Here is a 6,351-nt window from a genome sequence, read left to right as displayed (position 1 = left end):
TGATTACAGTTGGGCACATGCAGAACACAGGTCCTTCCGCCTGGAAACATTTTTTCAAATAAGAAATACTGAATTAATCCTCATCTCAAACTCCTCTCAGGAAATGAATCATCTTCTCTGAGACAGAATCCAAGAAATTGTCCTACTTTCTGCCTTTCACATTTGCCTACACTGACTTTTACGATTCTTGGTTCTGCTCTCCTGACTGCATTCCTTTGACTTCATTTAATCCTTTCAATGGCTTGAACTTCATATTCTTAGATGAGTAGTTTGGGCAACTCACATAATCTCTGGAAGATTTAATTCTAATCATCCAAGAAATATGGACAATTAAAGTCCTATGTAAGATTGGTGAAAAAGTTAAATGAGCTGAAGTAAATGAAGTGACACAAACCATAAAAATTTGAAAAATTGGATTTTATCAAAATTAGACACTTTACCCTTTGAAAAACATTAGGAAAATAAGACAAGGCAAAGAACTAAAATATATATATTTGAAATACATTACGTTACAATGTAACTGTATTCAGAATATGCAAAGTGCATTGTTCTTATGACTTAATAATAAAAAATACATAGAAATTTTAATGAAATTTTCAAGAAATTTTGATGAAAAATACACGAATTTCAAAGAGTCACCTGAAAAAATGTTCAGTATCTCTTAACATCAAAGAATTTCATGTTAAAAGCTTAATGAAATACAGCTTTAAACCCATTAGAATGTTAATAATCAAAAAGAAAATAAAAAACATTAATAAAGATATAGAACAACTCTCATACACAGATTATGGCACAACAAATTATGCAACCACTTTGGAAAAAATTTGGCCATTTCTTGAGAAGTTACATATAAATCTACTGTAGGGCTCAACCATTGCACTCCCAGGTATATAACCCAAGGGAAACAAAAACATGAAAAGATATGTAAGTAAATGTTCATGGAAGCTTTATTCAGAATAGCCATATACAAAACAACCCAAATGTCATCAACAGGAGGATAATGAATAGACAAAATATGATATATCCATAAAATGGAAGACTGCTGATCTGTGAAAAGAAACAATTTGATAAACATAATATAATAGATGAACTTCAAAATCATCACTGTGCATGATAGAAAGCAGATACAAAGAGCAATAGTACATTACTCCATTTACGTAAGATTAATAAAGATGCAAACTAATCTACAGTGATGAAAAGCAGATTGGTGGTTGCCTGAAAACAGGCTTGGAGAATGGAGTGGAGAACAAAGAGATATGATGATCCTTTTGAGGACGCTGGAAATATTCTCTTTTCATTAAAGTTGTGTTTTCACACAACTCCCATAACTCATTGCCTGGTGTAGTAGGGATTGGTGCAATTCATTGCAAGTGAGAGATTCCTCATCAAAATTGACTTACTATAATAAAACAAGGGCAATGCTGAGATCGTAGCTTGGGTCAAAATTCTAAATATTGGTTGACTATTATTATTTTTTATCATCTTTAACATTACTGCCATACTATTGACTTTTGACTCTCCCGCATGCATATTCCACAGCTTATCCAAGTTCCTATGTGTACAAAATAGAATAGAATAAATTCAAAAATCGAGGTCTCCTACAGCTCTCTTTGACTCACTTAGTGAAACTCCTTTCCTCCTGAGGGTGAGTGGGAGGATCAAATGATAACATATTATTTGAGGAGGTAAACTGAAAATATTAGGTTCTGTTGTTTATTATTATTTGTTTACTGATCTGATGACTCCCCAGAAAGCTAGCATTATTGCTAGTGAAGGGAGAAAATGTCGATCAAAAATCTGTAAATGCCAAGCATTTTCTTTGATCTTTTATAGTTCCACTTGCCATTAAAATCTTAAAATTGTCAAAAATGATGGACTTTAAATAAACTTGGATTCAAAGTTGGGTCTACCACTCACCAGCTGTATGACCTTTGACAAAATACATGACATATTTTAGACTCAGATTGTCATCTTTAAAACAAGCAGAACAGTAATAACTGATACAGTTGTTGTGAGATTAAAAAAAGATGTAGACTATATTGGACATCACCTTGGATCTAGTAAATGCACAGGAGATGGGAACTGTTCTTGTCTTCTGCCTAGTGGTCAAATATGATGACATGTGTGCATTTAGAAAGAGTCAGCAGGCACCCCCGGAGCTATGGATCCATTGATAGTATGTGGTGTATCATTGAGGTCTCTTATTTGCATCTCTCTGCTGAGTATTTTCTCACTCTGTGCTTGAGACATTATATGCTAAAAGTCAGGGTGGTACAGGGTCAAACTCTGCATTCCTTCTACATTCTCTTCTCACTGCAGGTAATTTCCTCTGTCCATTTGCTGTTAATGATGTGATTTTCAATGCTGGTGGCCAATCATGTAACCTAATCATATCATCAAATCACTTTCAATTCATCTCTCTCAACAGCTCTAGATGGCATCTGAAAGCTAATTGGTAATAAACATGGAGAAATTTTTAAAAATAAAAAACTTTTCTAATCAACTTGGATAATTACCTCAAAATAATAATTCTGAATATCTTATCTTCTTTATAACCCATATAGAAAGCCTTAAGATCATGAAGAAAATAAATACTAATTAGCTATTTTCACTTTACCTAAAAGAATAGGACCAAAGGCATTCAGTCAGGAAACTTGAAGTCACATCTTCAAAAGAAAGTTCGATTAAGGAAAAAGTGAGGCAAGCATCCATGGCCTTGTGGCACAGAAGTAAGAATTCAAACAAATGTTAATGTAGAAAGTAAGCCAATGTGAATGACTCAAAATCACTTTAATTTAGGGAAATGAAGGGAGAAGCTACTTGTCTTCTCTAAGTGAAGACTTCAAAGCATCAACTGTCTCTTACCATAGGATAGAGATAAGAATTCTATAAAATCAAAAGCTGTAATGACTGTGTTATGTTGTTTTTAATAAGATTCCAACTTGCCCTTCATACTGCTTAATCTGCAGATATGCAAATATTTCATTTTGAGTGCTCAGTCATTCAATTAGTGATGGCAACAACAACAAAAAAAGGTTTCCAGAGCTCCAGGAGGGCTAAAATGAAGGATGATGGATCCCTGTATGCCCAGAGCCCTGGGTCTTGATGGATGTCCTGCAGAGTTTTAGATCCATCCACCAGAAAATACTCTTGTGTTATAGTAGACAAATCTAATGAAGTAAAGGATAATGGCTTCCTTTGAGGCAGAGAAAAACTGCTAAGAAAACAAGATTGGAGCTAAAAGGCTGGGATTTATCAGCCTGCTCTTGTCTATCCCAAGTCATAACTGTATCATCCTCATGAAAACATTAACAATGTGGCAGAGAAAAGTGGGATGAAGTAATTATTTTACTATCTAATAACCTCTCTCTATTTACAGAACATTTCCCTGAGAATACTGGAGAACTCCTCATACAGATTTCAAAGTTTGTATATAACAAAAATTTGGTGATCTCAAAAATACAAAGGCTATATTATGAGGCTTTGTCATGTTTGTGAATGAAATGGTAACTCTACTGTATTTTAGTTACTATAAATCCTGAAGCTGTTTGAAAATGGAATTGTAAAAGGAAAGTTATTATTTTGCCTTTCTGTTATCCATCCTTCTGTAGTCTGCTAACAAAATCTGTATTTTCCATGACACCACTATTACCTCATTCTTAGTCTACATGATTTCCAACGGGTCTGAGAACAGAAATCTACCTTTCCATGCCCTACTCCTGGGCAGTCAGAAGATTGCATCCTTTGGCAGTAATATAACCACCACATGAGAAAATCCCACTAAAATAGAAGCTAATAGAGCAAAGCACACCCAACAGATAAGAAGAGAATCTCCAATATTGGAATTTGAGTCTCTGGAGCTACTGCACCCCCGGACTCTCTCATTGCAGAAATCAGTAAATCTTCGGTTTTGTTTTTTTGTGGTTAAGCTTTTATTTGTTTCAAATCAGATTGAGTTGAATCCAAAAAGAAGTCCTAGGTAATAAAGGAATGGAATTCTCACACTTTAAAATTGTGTATGAGGTTCTTTGGCAGCACATATACTAAAGTTGGATATGACTGACCCTTAATAAAGAATGTTGTTTTCTTTACTTAGTACCTTATATGAAAACACATCCTGGCTTTTTGATTAACCTCACCAGTCATCAGAGGAAGAGGAAAAAGCAGATGTGAAGAGACATGATGTTAATGAGCTAGTGATGATTAAGAAATAGAAATTTCAAGCAACCTGATCCTATTAAAGCCTAAGAAGGGCTCTAGGAAATACATGAGACCCAGAAGGAAGATAACTTGAAAATTTTTTATTGCTAATAAAATCCTATTTAATTTCCATAGGCATAACTGAACAAAAAAGGGTACCATCACTAGCAGAAATAAAAATTTTACAGAAAAAAAATTTTAAAATGATATTTATGTGTTTCTTAATCTTAGCATTAAGTCATGTCCCAACCTACTCCTGCCCCCTGGTACTTACATGACAGCAATAAGTTAGGGATCTAAAAATGGGCAGTATATTTGATTGAAGATTGTGCAAACATTAAAATGTTTCTCCAAAATTTTGCCTGAGATAAAGAAATAAGGATGACCAACTCTTCTCAGAACGTTTCAAGTACACTTACATTTTAACTTTATTAACGACTCTGATAATTCTAGTTTTCCCTTGAGCACGTATTGAAAATATACAGCAAGGGAGTGAATGCTGAGAAGTATTACTTTTTACATCAATCATTGCTTTATGGCTATCAAAAGGAGTTCTTGCTGTAAAAGCACACACAGCAGCACACCTCCTACTTTTTTACACTAGATAGGATGGGAAAATGATGATGGCTCCCTGGCTTGTCACAAGGTGGTCCCTGCCTGTGTCACCATTTCCAAACACCCAGGCTTTTGTGCACTTACTAGTAACTCTTGCTATTACTGAATCTCATGCAGGGCCTCAAAGGTAGCCCTTGCTACTTCTTATTTCTAGATTTTCCCATCTTCCCTAAGCAACCCTTCTTATGGCCCTGTACTACTACCATCTAACATACTTTTCCCCCTGAGAAACCTTTGTTGACTTTCTGGAATTGGATGAAGGGCTACTCATTAGCTTCAGAAACATCCGGTCTTCTGACTCCATGTGCCCCAATGGCACTCCTCAGAATGCCTTGTCACTTCATAGTCCATCTTGAGAGATAAACAATAAATTCCCTGCAGGTAAACATACCTGGGTCTCTATGTATTGTATCATGTCTTTAGAAGATAGTAATGCTCACTTAATGTATCTTGGATATTCACTGTAGGTCTGGATGCTTAATCACTGCTAGGGCCTTTCAATGCAGTGAATTAATTCTTGGACTCAGAGGAAACATTACCTGAGTCCTGATCCAGCCATGTATTAGCTTAAGGACTTTGCGTAATTTTCTCAACCTTCCTGAACTGACTCCCTGATCTTTACATGGAGCATATATTCTCACCTAACAGTACTATGATGAAGATTAAATTATACACCACATCTAAAATCACTGGCATCATTAAACTTCACCAAATACCTGTCCTTTTGCTTTCTGTGATTTTTTTATTTCCCCATTCTTTGAAGGAATTCTACCTCTTCTTTGCCTTCCAACTTTTTCTATGATGATTCTTTCAGCCCATTTTCTTCTGCATCTTTCTCAGAATATCTGCAGCAACCTCTGTGACTCTCACATTTGACTCCCAGAAGGCAGCAGTTCTTCAGGAGACTATGACTAATGTACTGCAAATATGTGAGAAAATTTTCATGGCTCTGGGGCAAAAGAAAGAAAAAGTTTTTCAGAAAGCATTTTGATTTAGAAGAAATGAGTTATTCTTAAGAGAAAGGAATAAATTATTCTTGATTATGAGTTTAGGTCTTCACTACATTTTAGTATCCAATCTCTTTTTATTCATTAAATGTTGATAAAATTTATTATATTTTTAAAATATTTTACTCACAATATTAAAAAGTGATAACCCAATGTAGGTACCCAATACTCTAGTTCTTGTTATGTGAAATTTAAAATCTGAGAAATATCATCACAGATTCCTAGTACAAGATATGAATTAGAAAAATCTGATTATTTAGCAGTAAGGAAAAGGTTCCAGAAGAATTTAGTGAGGTGTTAGCCAGTCTCCAAAGACACTCAAAGGAGCCACTTCCCTCAAACTTAGATGCTTACCTAGTTGCCTCTCCATAATCTGGTTCAGTCTGTGACTCATTTCTATCTAATAGAATTGAACAGGACAAATGCTATCTAAGCACAGGTAGAACTAGTTTTTAGTTTCCACCTTAGATTCTTGTACACCTACCCTGAGGAAAGCCAGACACCTTGAAAGAATTCAGACTATTCTATA

General features: G+C 35.0%; 1 long non-coding RNA gene across 2 annotated transcripts in view; it reads right to left on the bottom strand.

Annotated features, from left to right (window-relative positions):
* Window positions 1–625: 625 nt before the first annotated feature.
* The window catches only part of LOC147826679 (uncharacterized), an 80,283-nt gene continuing 74,557 nt past the window's right edge, over window positions 626–6,351 (bottom strand). The window contains exons 4-5 of one of the 2 annotated variants that reach the window (XR_015438865.1): window positions 5,588–5,764; window positions 626–4,562 (exon numbers count right to left, since the gene is read on the bottom strand). This is a non-coding gene — a long non-coding RNA (uncharacterized LOC147826679). Of the gene's footprint in view, window positions 5,765–6,351 lie in introns of both variants that reach the window. The other variant, XR_015438864.1, reaches the window with a different exon arrangement.

The sequence above is a fragment of the Heterocephalus glaber genome, unplaced genomic scaffold, assembly GCF_053883595.1.
Source record: "Heterocephalus glaber isolate CG9 unplaced genomic scaffold, H.glaber_assembly_v1.0 deba00001463, whole genome shotgun sequence".
Lineage (NCBI taxonomy): Eukaryota > Metazoa > Chordata > Mammalia > Rodentia > Bathyergidae > Heterocephalus > Heterocephalus glaber.
Note: the sequence above shows the minus strand (reverse complement) of the source record. Positions and strands in the feature narration are given on the sequence as shown.